The sequence below is a fragment of the Pinus tabuliformis genome, chromosome 5_2 (genome assembly GCF_031772625.1).
Source record: "Pinus tabuliformis cultivar Carrire ecotype Pingquan chromosome 5_2, CPIR1, whole genome shotgun sequence".
NCBI lineage: Eukaryota > Viridiplantae > Streptophyta > Pinopsida > Pinales > Pinaceae > Pinus > Pinus tabuliformis.
In genome coordinates, this window is record NC_142306.1 from 1,068,936,288 (window position 1) to 1,068,945,126 (window position 8,839).

Genomic DNA, 8,839 nt, shown 5'->3' on the forward strand with positions numbered 1-8,839 from the left:
GCTTATTGTAGTAATGAAGGTTTCCCAAATAGGAGGGAGACCTCTAAGAGTCACAACTACTAGTTCCCTGTCAGACAAATTTTCTCCAACTTTTTGCAATTGATATCTAAGGTGAGATATCCTCATAATGTAGGATTGAACAGCTTCTCTTTTGTTCATCTTGGTTTCTTTGAGTTGATCTTTAAAGGTGATCATCTCATTTAAATTGTTGATTTCATATATGTTGTCTATCTTCTCATACATGTCTTTAGACTTTCTTAAATTCCCAACATATGCAAGTAAATGATATTGTTGGCTTGTATGGGCCTAACCCAAGTTCAGAGGTGATTTAACCAAGCAAATCCCAGTACTACTGGCCCTTTCGGCAACAGTCCGCGGAGCGCGGACAGAGGTCTCACCTGAAGTAGTATGGGAGGGTGCTAGAACCAAGTTTCCGCACCCTGGGGATGTCTGATGAGTTTCTAGAGGTCCACGGTTTGACCTTGCACGCACGTCGCTACGTGCACTGGTTATTCATTCATAACCTGTGATGTTGATTTTGCGTAGCCCTACTCAGGGCACAACCCGTATTATACCCAAGTTCCTTGCTATTTAATCTTGTTATTACCTGATTACTTAACTTATTTGTGTAAGACTAGTGATTATTACAACATATCCAACAATCATATCAGTGCACGCGATAAATACAAATTTTCTTTATTATTCTTCGATCAAGATTCAGACTCAACACCACCCTGCGCACTCAGCTGCGGGGGTCTACGTACTCAGCTGCAAACTCTACTAGGCTTCTGCGCACTCAGCTACAAAGCCTCTTCCAACTACTACGACCCAATACACTTAACTCTTACTCTATGCTTGAACCATCCGTATTCATCTCCCTTCTTACCTATCTTTACAACTTAGAGCTTCACTCTATTTATACAATCCCATGGTTTGCGGACTATGGTAGGCCGACATGACTTTACATTACATTACAATACTTTAAGGCAGACAACCCTATGACTTAACCTATACTTCGTGCTCTGCGCTCGCAATTCACGGAGTCATACAATACATTTGACCAAACTTGGGCTTTGAGCCCCAAAACATGCTATGGGGGGATTCCATGCCCAACAGATATTGTAAACCATCAGCTAAAATTTTCTTTGCTTTGGACTCACATTTCTTCTAACTATTTTTGAGGGAAGCGGAAGCATTTTCTAGAGGCTTAGGCATCCTTTAATGAATATTTTCCAGTACATTATTATTGCCAACTACGATCTTCAACCTTACTTTCCATGCATCAAAGTTTGATGCGTCACCTAATTTTTCATGCTCCTTGAAGGTAGAGGAATACATCTTGACTTAGAAAAACTTCTTTCCAATAATGATGGCCTCAAAGCTTGTCTTCTTTTGGGCTTGTCTTTCACCTTTGCTCTGATACCATGTTAATTTTTTAGATTTTTCTATGTAGAATCAATTACTAGTTTAGCCCAATTGAATTTTGTTGAAGCCTCGAAAATCGTTGCAACAACATGCGGGAAGACCACCTGGTCCGGACCTTAAAGCAGCTCCTTTTCCATTTGGAATGGTGGTTCCGAATGGTTTAACTAGGTCCAATTACCTTCACTCAATCTCCAAATGGCTTAAAATATGACTTTCATCCACCAATGGAGAAGATAAGTCAGATCAACACTCTTGCTGATCTGGAAAGAAAGTGACCATTAAGCTGATCTGGGGCCCCTTTGTGAAGAGGACTTTTAGGAATGTATAATTAATCTATATGAAAAATTATTCTAAAATGTAAGCAAAAGGAACTAAATCCTAATCCTATCTCAATTAGGTAGATGTAGATCTAACCCAATCGAGAGCCAGATATTTAAATGATTGGGATTTAAATATGTTTGGCTTATAATGAATATCAAGCTAATGAAGTAGTTCAATTAACTAACATTATGAATACTGAAATACATTCTATTTAGAGACCTTTTAACTGAAATAATCAACCAACAACATTTAGGAAGTAGTTCACAAAATGATATTGATTGTTAAATCAGTAATTCGAATAATTAAACAATAATATGAGGAGATAGTTCACAACATATCATTATTTGTTAAATAAATATTAAAAGGCAGATTTCTGAGTAAATAGTTACTCATAAATCATAATTCAACCCATAAGAGCAAAGATAAATAATAACATATGAATGAGATAAATTACTCATACTGACAAAAGTGCACAAATATGAATAAAATGACACATTCCTGTCATCATAAAATGAAACTAGTATTTAAAATAATAATATTAGAAATACAAATTTATTGAATCCATTTCTCTAGCTCTGGTCTCCAACAGTCTTCTACAATTCTTGAACTTCTACTATTAAAACAAGATCTGCAATAGTGCTAGCTCTGTTCTCCATACATAATTCAGATGCAAAAGAAAAATCCTCAATAACCCCAGATTTGAGATTTTCTCTCCTCTCACCTACAACTCCAAATCCATATTATAGAAGTGTTTTTAGAACTCCATAATTGCAGATAAGAGAATCCCCTAATACATACTACAATATGTTATTTATAATATTTACAAAAGAATTCAAAATAGGAAAGTTTGTTGAAGAATAAATCTTCTCCATCAATTTTCATTGGGCCAAAATCCCATTTTACTATTGTTAGAGCATTATTATTGATTGAGATCTTCTTCTCCTCATCTCTTCCACTGTTTTCGTGCAAAAACAAATCAAAATTAAATTTAAAATGCAAAAATAAAATCAATTTGGAAAACAAAAATCCATTCTCACCAAATTATAAAAAAAAATGAAAATAAATAAAATAGATTAAAATTCAAACAGAATTGAAGATGTGATTGTTCCTGTTGAGTTTACTTTTTCTATTGGAGGAGGAATTCTTAAGTTAATAATTTTTGTCCAAATTAATATAAAAATTAATTTTGTGTCAAATTTTCCAGTCTTCTTTCCACTGATTTATGAGTTAATTAATAATGATATTTCCTAAAATTGACCATCCCAGATTTTGCTCATTCATTATAACTTTCAAGTGAGCTATTATGGGCTTAATTTGGTTGAGTAAATCTCAAGTTATGCCACTTCAAAGATGAAGTACTGAAATAATTCAAATTTTGGAAAATGTCATGCCTTGTTAAAATCTTGAAAATTTAATAGTAAAAACTAATTCTATTTAAATGTATAATTGAAAATAATTAATTGCTAACTAATTATAATTTTCTACATTAATTATATACATTCTATTTAAAAACAATAAATTAAATTACAAAAAAATAAGGTTGAATTAATTACACTTTCAAATATAATTCTCAAAATATAAAATTAATTACAAATTAACAAATTTACATATTAATTAAAAATTAAATTAATTAATTTAATAAACAATAAATAAAATAATATCAAATATTATATACAAAATATTAAAATAACTTACAAATGTTAATAAACAAAACTTATATGAACATTTTTAAACAAAGGGTAGACCAAGATCATCTCAGATATGAGGGACATCGGAGATCGGAGGATCAGGGATGAAAGAATATCGATGATCAGAGGTTTATGGATAAGATCCATCACAAAAGTTCTGAGGTGGGCGGACCTGATGTTGTAATATATTGCAGTTAAACCTTCTATCAGATTTGAGGTATCGGACGTTTCAAACAATAGTCATTACAAAAGTCCTGAGGTGAGCAGACCCGATAATTTTATAATGAAGATTTAATCACATATCGGATCTGAGACATCAGAATTTTTAAACGTATGCCCCAACAAAAATTTTGATTTATGAGCAAATGCGATATTTTTTAAAACTGGATTTAAATGTTGTATCGGGTCCGAAGGTTGGATGGTTCTTATTGGAAAAGTGTGATAGAGGAACTTGCGATATATGACTTAGTTGTAATATGATTAAGGCTTAAGGCCTTAGTGTGGTTCTTGGTCTCGAGGGCTATGAAAAAATGAAGTATTTACAAAATAAATAATTAACTTACAAAAACAAATAAAAAGGATAAATTAATTAAACACAATGATATTGTATATTTTACACAGATTACAAGGCCAAGGCAGTGAAAAATATCCATCTTCAATTAGGTGTCATTTGCAAACTGAGCAACCAAATGAGACGAAATAAGTACTGGTGGAAAACTTGCTAAAATTTGAACTCAATGAAACAATCGAAATAGAAATCCAACGAAAAAAAAAAAAAAATGGTAAAAATGCAGGACACATAACTAAATGAAAATCATAAAAGGTGTTTTAGCCAAATATTAAGGAAAGGGTTCCCATTATTTGAAGCACTGGGGGCGTTGGGTTTTCCCTACAACAATGGTGACATATTGGGAAGAACTAGCTATCTTCGGTTAAAAGTAATGAACTTTAATTTACCCAAAGGTTAAAAAAATGGAAATCACGAAATCGTCTAACAGTAAAATATTTTCATAGGTCCCACATAAATAGATTAAGTAATATGACTTTGTAAAGATAAGTACTTAAAACAGAGCTAAGTAAAATTCATGAATCCAAAGTTGGGAAGATTTATTTTAAAAATACCTCATATAATAATAGAAGAAGGTAGAGATAGGAGTTTTTGATAAATCATATATCCATTTTATAATTGTCTCTGACATCGCTTCACTTCTAGCGAGCTTGAATAGTACCTCGACGAAGTTGTCTTTTATGCCATACAAGCCCAGTCCCATTGCTAGCGAGCGTTCATATCCCCGACAGGTTTACTTGTATTTCTTATGCTTCATCTTTTAATCACCCTTTTAATAAACACATTTGCAAGATTTTAGTTTATGATGTATTTGAGTGAAAGAGGTGGGATGGTAATATAGATTTATGTTTAATGGACATAATACTTTCATAATGTTTACTCCAAATTCTTTCCCTAGAACTATCAATTACAAGCTTTTATGTGGAGGGGTGGTAGGGATTCATTGTGTTAAACTCAAATCAGTTCTTTCCTTGAGATTATAAACTCAATTACTTAGAACAGATGTGTGTTCCTCCATGAAAAAGATTTAAAGCAAGATGGTCTTATGGTTCCATAAGGATATGCCTTTAATGATAAATGAAATTCACTGAAATGGATAGAGTTAAGAGATTTCTCATGTATGTCAATCATTGTCAAGCGAGGAAAAATGCATTTCACATAAATCATGGTGGAGTCACCAAAATGAAATCGAAAGGAAAATAATTCTTAAACTAAAGTAAGAAAAGAAATCAACAAACAAAAACAAAAATGAAGAAAACAAAAACTGAAAGAAAAATCCAAAAATATAAACTCCAACAAGACTACTTATACAAATATCTCAACAAAAAATAAAATAAGCATATGTACGTTCCTTCTAATGTTGAGATTTTTTTTTTTTTTTTTTTTTTTTTATTGTAGAGTTATAAGAAATGAGGTTCTTAAAATGGAGAGGGTGAAATAGCAGTGATGATGGATAATATGCTAAATGAGAAGTCTTTGTCTACTGCAAACTTTCTTGTTTCGAAGCAAAACCTGCAAAAAGCATCTTAACCATTTTCTAATAAAAGAAATGCTTAAGGAAACACTTAAAGATTCAGAAACTCCCCAGTTTAGTTGATTCAATGACGATCATTACTGCTTCTTTCAAGAATTTCAGAGTACACTAAACAAAAGAGAATGAACTTCAAAACTAATCTGGTAGAGGTGTAAAAGGTTGGTGAAGACATATAAAAACAGATTTCGGGATCAGCAAAACTAAAAACGAAACTGAAATAAATGAAATTGGGCACATGAAACTTACCATTGGAGAATTGCATTTAATCTTACCTGAGAGGTATCATCTTCTCCAATACTAGCTAACTTCTTCCTTTAATTAGAATTAAAAGCATGAAGAAGTTGAACTAACTGTAATTTTATAAACCCAAAATCATCATTTATTAAATCTATACTAAAGTGAGCAGTAAACTAAGAAAGCAATGTTTCGTGTTCAAGGAATTGAAAATAAACCAAATCCATCATAAATAAAAATGAAGATATACTTCTTAATGAATCACAGCCATGAATGTTCTCATAATATTGTAAGTTTCATATCAACTCCATGATTTTCATAAATTGTTCAGAATTAAGACCAAATCCAAGATAATGAAATACAGATGTGTAGATGGAGAGGTCTTGAATTTTGTATATTAAATAAAGAGTGACATATCAAAACTTAAATATAAGAGAAATTGAAAATGATTTAACCATGTTGCAAATTTCTTATCAATTGCTTTATTACCATAATGGTTACGCAAGAGTGCCTTAAAATCTTTTATACAACACAACATCTCTTTTGTTGTTTCGCATTGCAAGTCTCCTTTTCATGCATAAATTTCAATCTGTGATTTTCACCTTTGTCGATATACGATTGAGTGTTATATAAAAATTAAATGATAAATGGCAGAAAGGTAGATTTCGAGTCCTATCGCATCGGAGGATCTTAAGACAAAACTTCATTTCATTTTTTGATAAGCGATGTGGCAGCAAGATTGCGATATGATCATATGTAATGGGAAATTGCGATGAAGCGATTGCGATATCGAAGAATAGGCATATCGGGAGATCAAAGTTGTTTAATAAAAGGAAACACTGAAATTATTCTTGCGATAGCGAGAATGAGATAGATGATGTGGCACATTGATGGGACCAGCTTTGGATTTTACGAGAGATCGGCGATCGGCAGTTGAGTATGGGATGCAACATACGCCAATGTGCGATGAAGAATGGACCTGATAGTTTTATGATTCAGATTTAATTTCATATCGGATCCAGGACATCGGGACCTTTAAACATATGCACCTACCGAAATTGCGATTTATGAACGAAAGCGATATTTTTCAGAACTAGATTTAAATGTGGTATCGGGTCTGGGGTTGTATGGTCATCACAATATTGGTGAAGTCAACTATCGGAGATCGGTGATTTAAGATATTGGGGATATGCTCAATTGAAAACTTCCGATATGTGAAATGCGATATCAGATGTGGCATTATGTGGGGACAACAACTTCTTAAAGTATTCAATTAAAAATAAAGCGATCAAGTTAACTTTTCCTTTTAACAAAACCCCTTTTAATAGATATCAGAAATATTGGATAAGGGAATATGTTTATCGGAGCTTTTCGAATGATGACAATTATGCTATTAGAGTGCTCTGATATGAATCTTCTGATACTATTTTTAAACACATGTTCGGGTTTTTAATGAATGAAAGCAAAATTAAAAATGCTCAAATTCTAATGAACAACAAATAATACTTCCTTAAATATGTTGTGGATTTGAAAAGGTCTAGCTGCTTGCTTATCTTAAGTCTCCATAATCAAGTCGATGAAGACTTGTAAAGAAATAGAACATAAATAAGAAATAACCTTTGAAAAAGTAAAACTAACAATAGATGACAATGAACCTATAAACACATACCTGGAAGAAAATTGATTGTAAATTTACCTCCTGAATCTTCAAATTCCCCCAAATTTTCTTAAAATTTACATATGTTCAACATCGCCTACTAATTTAATCTAAAATGTTAAGTAATGAGTTTTCATATTGCATCCACCTCAAATTTACATCAGAAGACAAGAGTGGTAAAAATGAGCTCTTCAAAATTACCTGTGAATAAAAAATTGTCAATGTTGGGAACGGGATCCCCCAAAGGGCAGTTTTGGGGCTAAAAGCCCATATTTTGGTCAAATTTTGTAAGAAACTGGTAAAGACTCTGCATTTTGTGGTTGCGGAGCACGAAGGTGTCATAAGTCAAAAAGGGTTGTCTGCCCCTAGTTTTGTAAAGTAAAGTCGGTTGTAAGAGATCTACCCATGGTCTGCAGACCATGGGATTTTATAAAAAGAGCTAAGCTCTAGGTAGTTAGAATAATAATATCAATGAGGTAAGAGAGTCGTAGCTCTGAGATAGAAGTCTAAGTTTTGGGTCATAGCGTAGGTAGAGGCTTTGCAGCTAAGTGCGCAAAGGCCTAGGGTAGAAGTCTACAGCTGAGTGCGTGGACCCCTGCAGCTGTGTGCGTAGGGTGGATAGAGTCTGTAATCACTTGGAAGAGATTAATAAAGAGAAGTATTATGCAATTTCTATTTCTTTGTTCCGATTAATGCATCTTATCATTTTATGTATGAATTTCCTTTATAATGCTTATATGATGCGCGAACATGTGTAATTATGTTGGATAACTGAACGCATATAAGAATATCTGTTTATGCGGTGCTAACTGTGAGTATCTAATAAGACAAGTAAGATGCTTAAGATAACTTGAAAATTTGTGTAATACGCCACCGCAGGAGCGCGAAAGAGTCTAAATCTAAGGTTAGGGCTGCACGAAGGTCAGTTGTACCTTTTTGCAAAGGTACTGAAGGGAGGAATAGAGGGCTCGTCTAGCAAGCCCTAGAGCCAAGTGACCTGCATGAAGGCAGGAATAAAGGGAATAAAACGATATCATGACAATCTCAAGGTGCGGAAACGTGGTTCCAGCATCCCCCCATACTGCTTCGGGTGAAACTTTGGTCTGCGCTCCATGGACTGATGCCAAAAGGGCTAGTAGTGTAGGGATTTGTTTGGCTAACTGATGATGAACCTGGGTCAAGCCCCCTCAAGCCAACAATCAAGCTGTGGAAAATTCTTGAAATTTATTCATATGTATGATCTAAGAGCTTAAAATATTTTGAGTTGATTTCTGAAAATGAAAGGGGATACCCAGAAGAATTCAGATTCATTACTGGCTTTATTGAAAATCTAAAATAATGAAATAAGTGTAAATAGAAAAGAAATCTAATCTAAATTAATCTATTTCTATTTCTAACTTAATGAAGGAAAC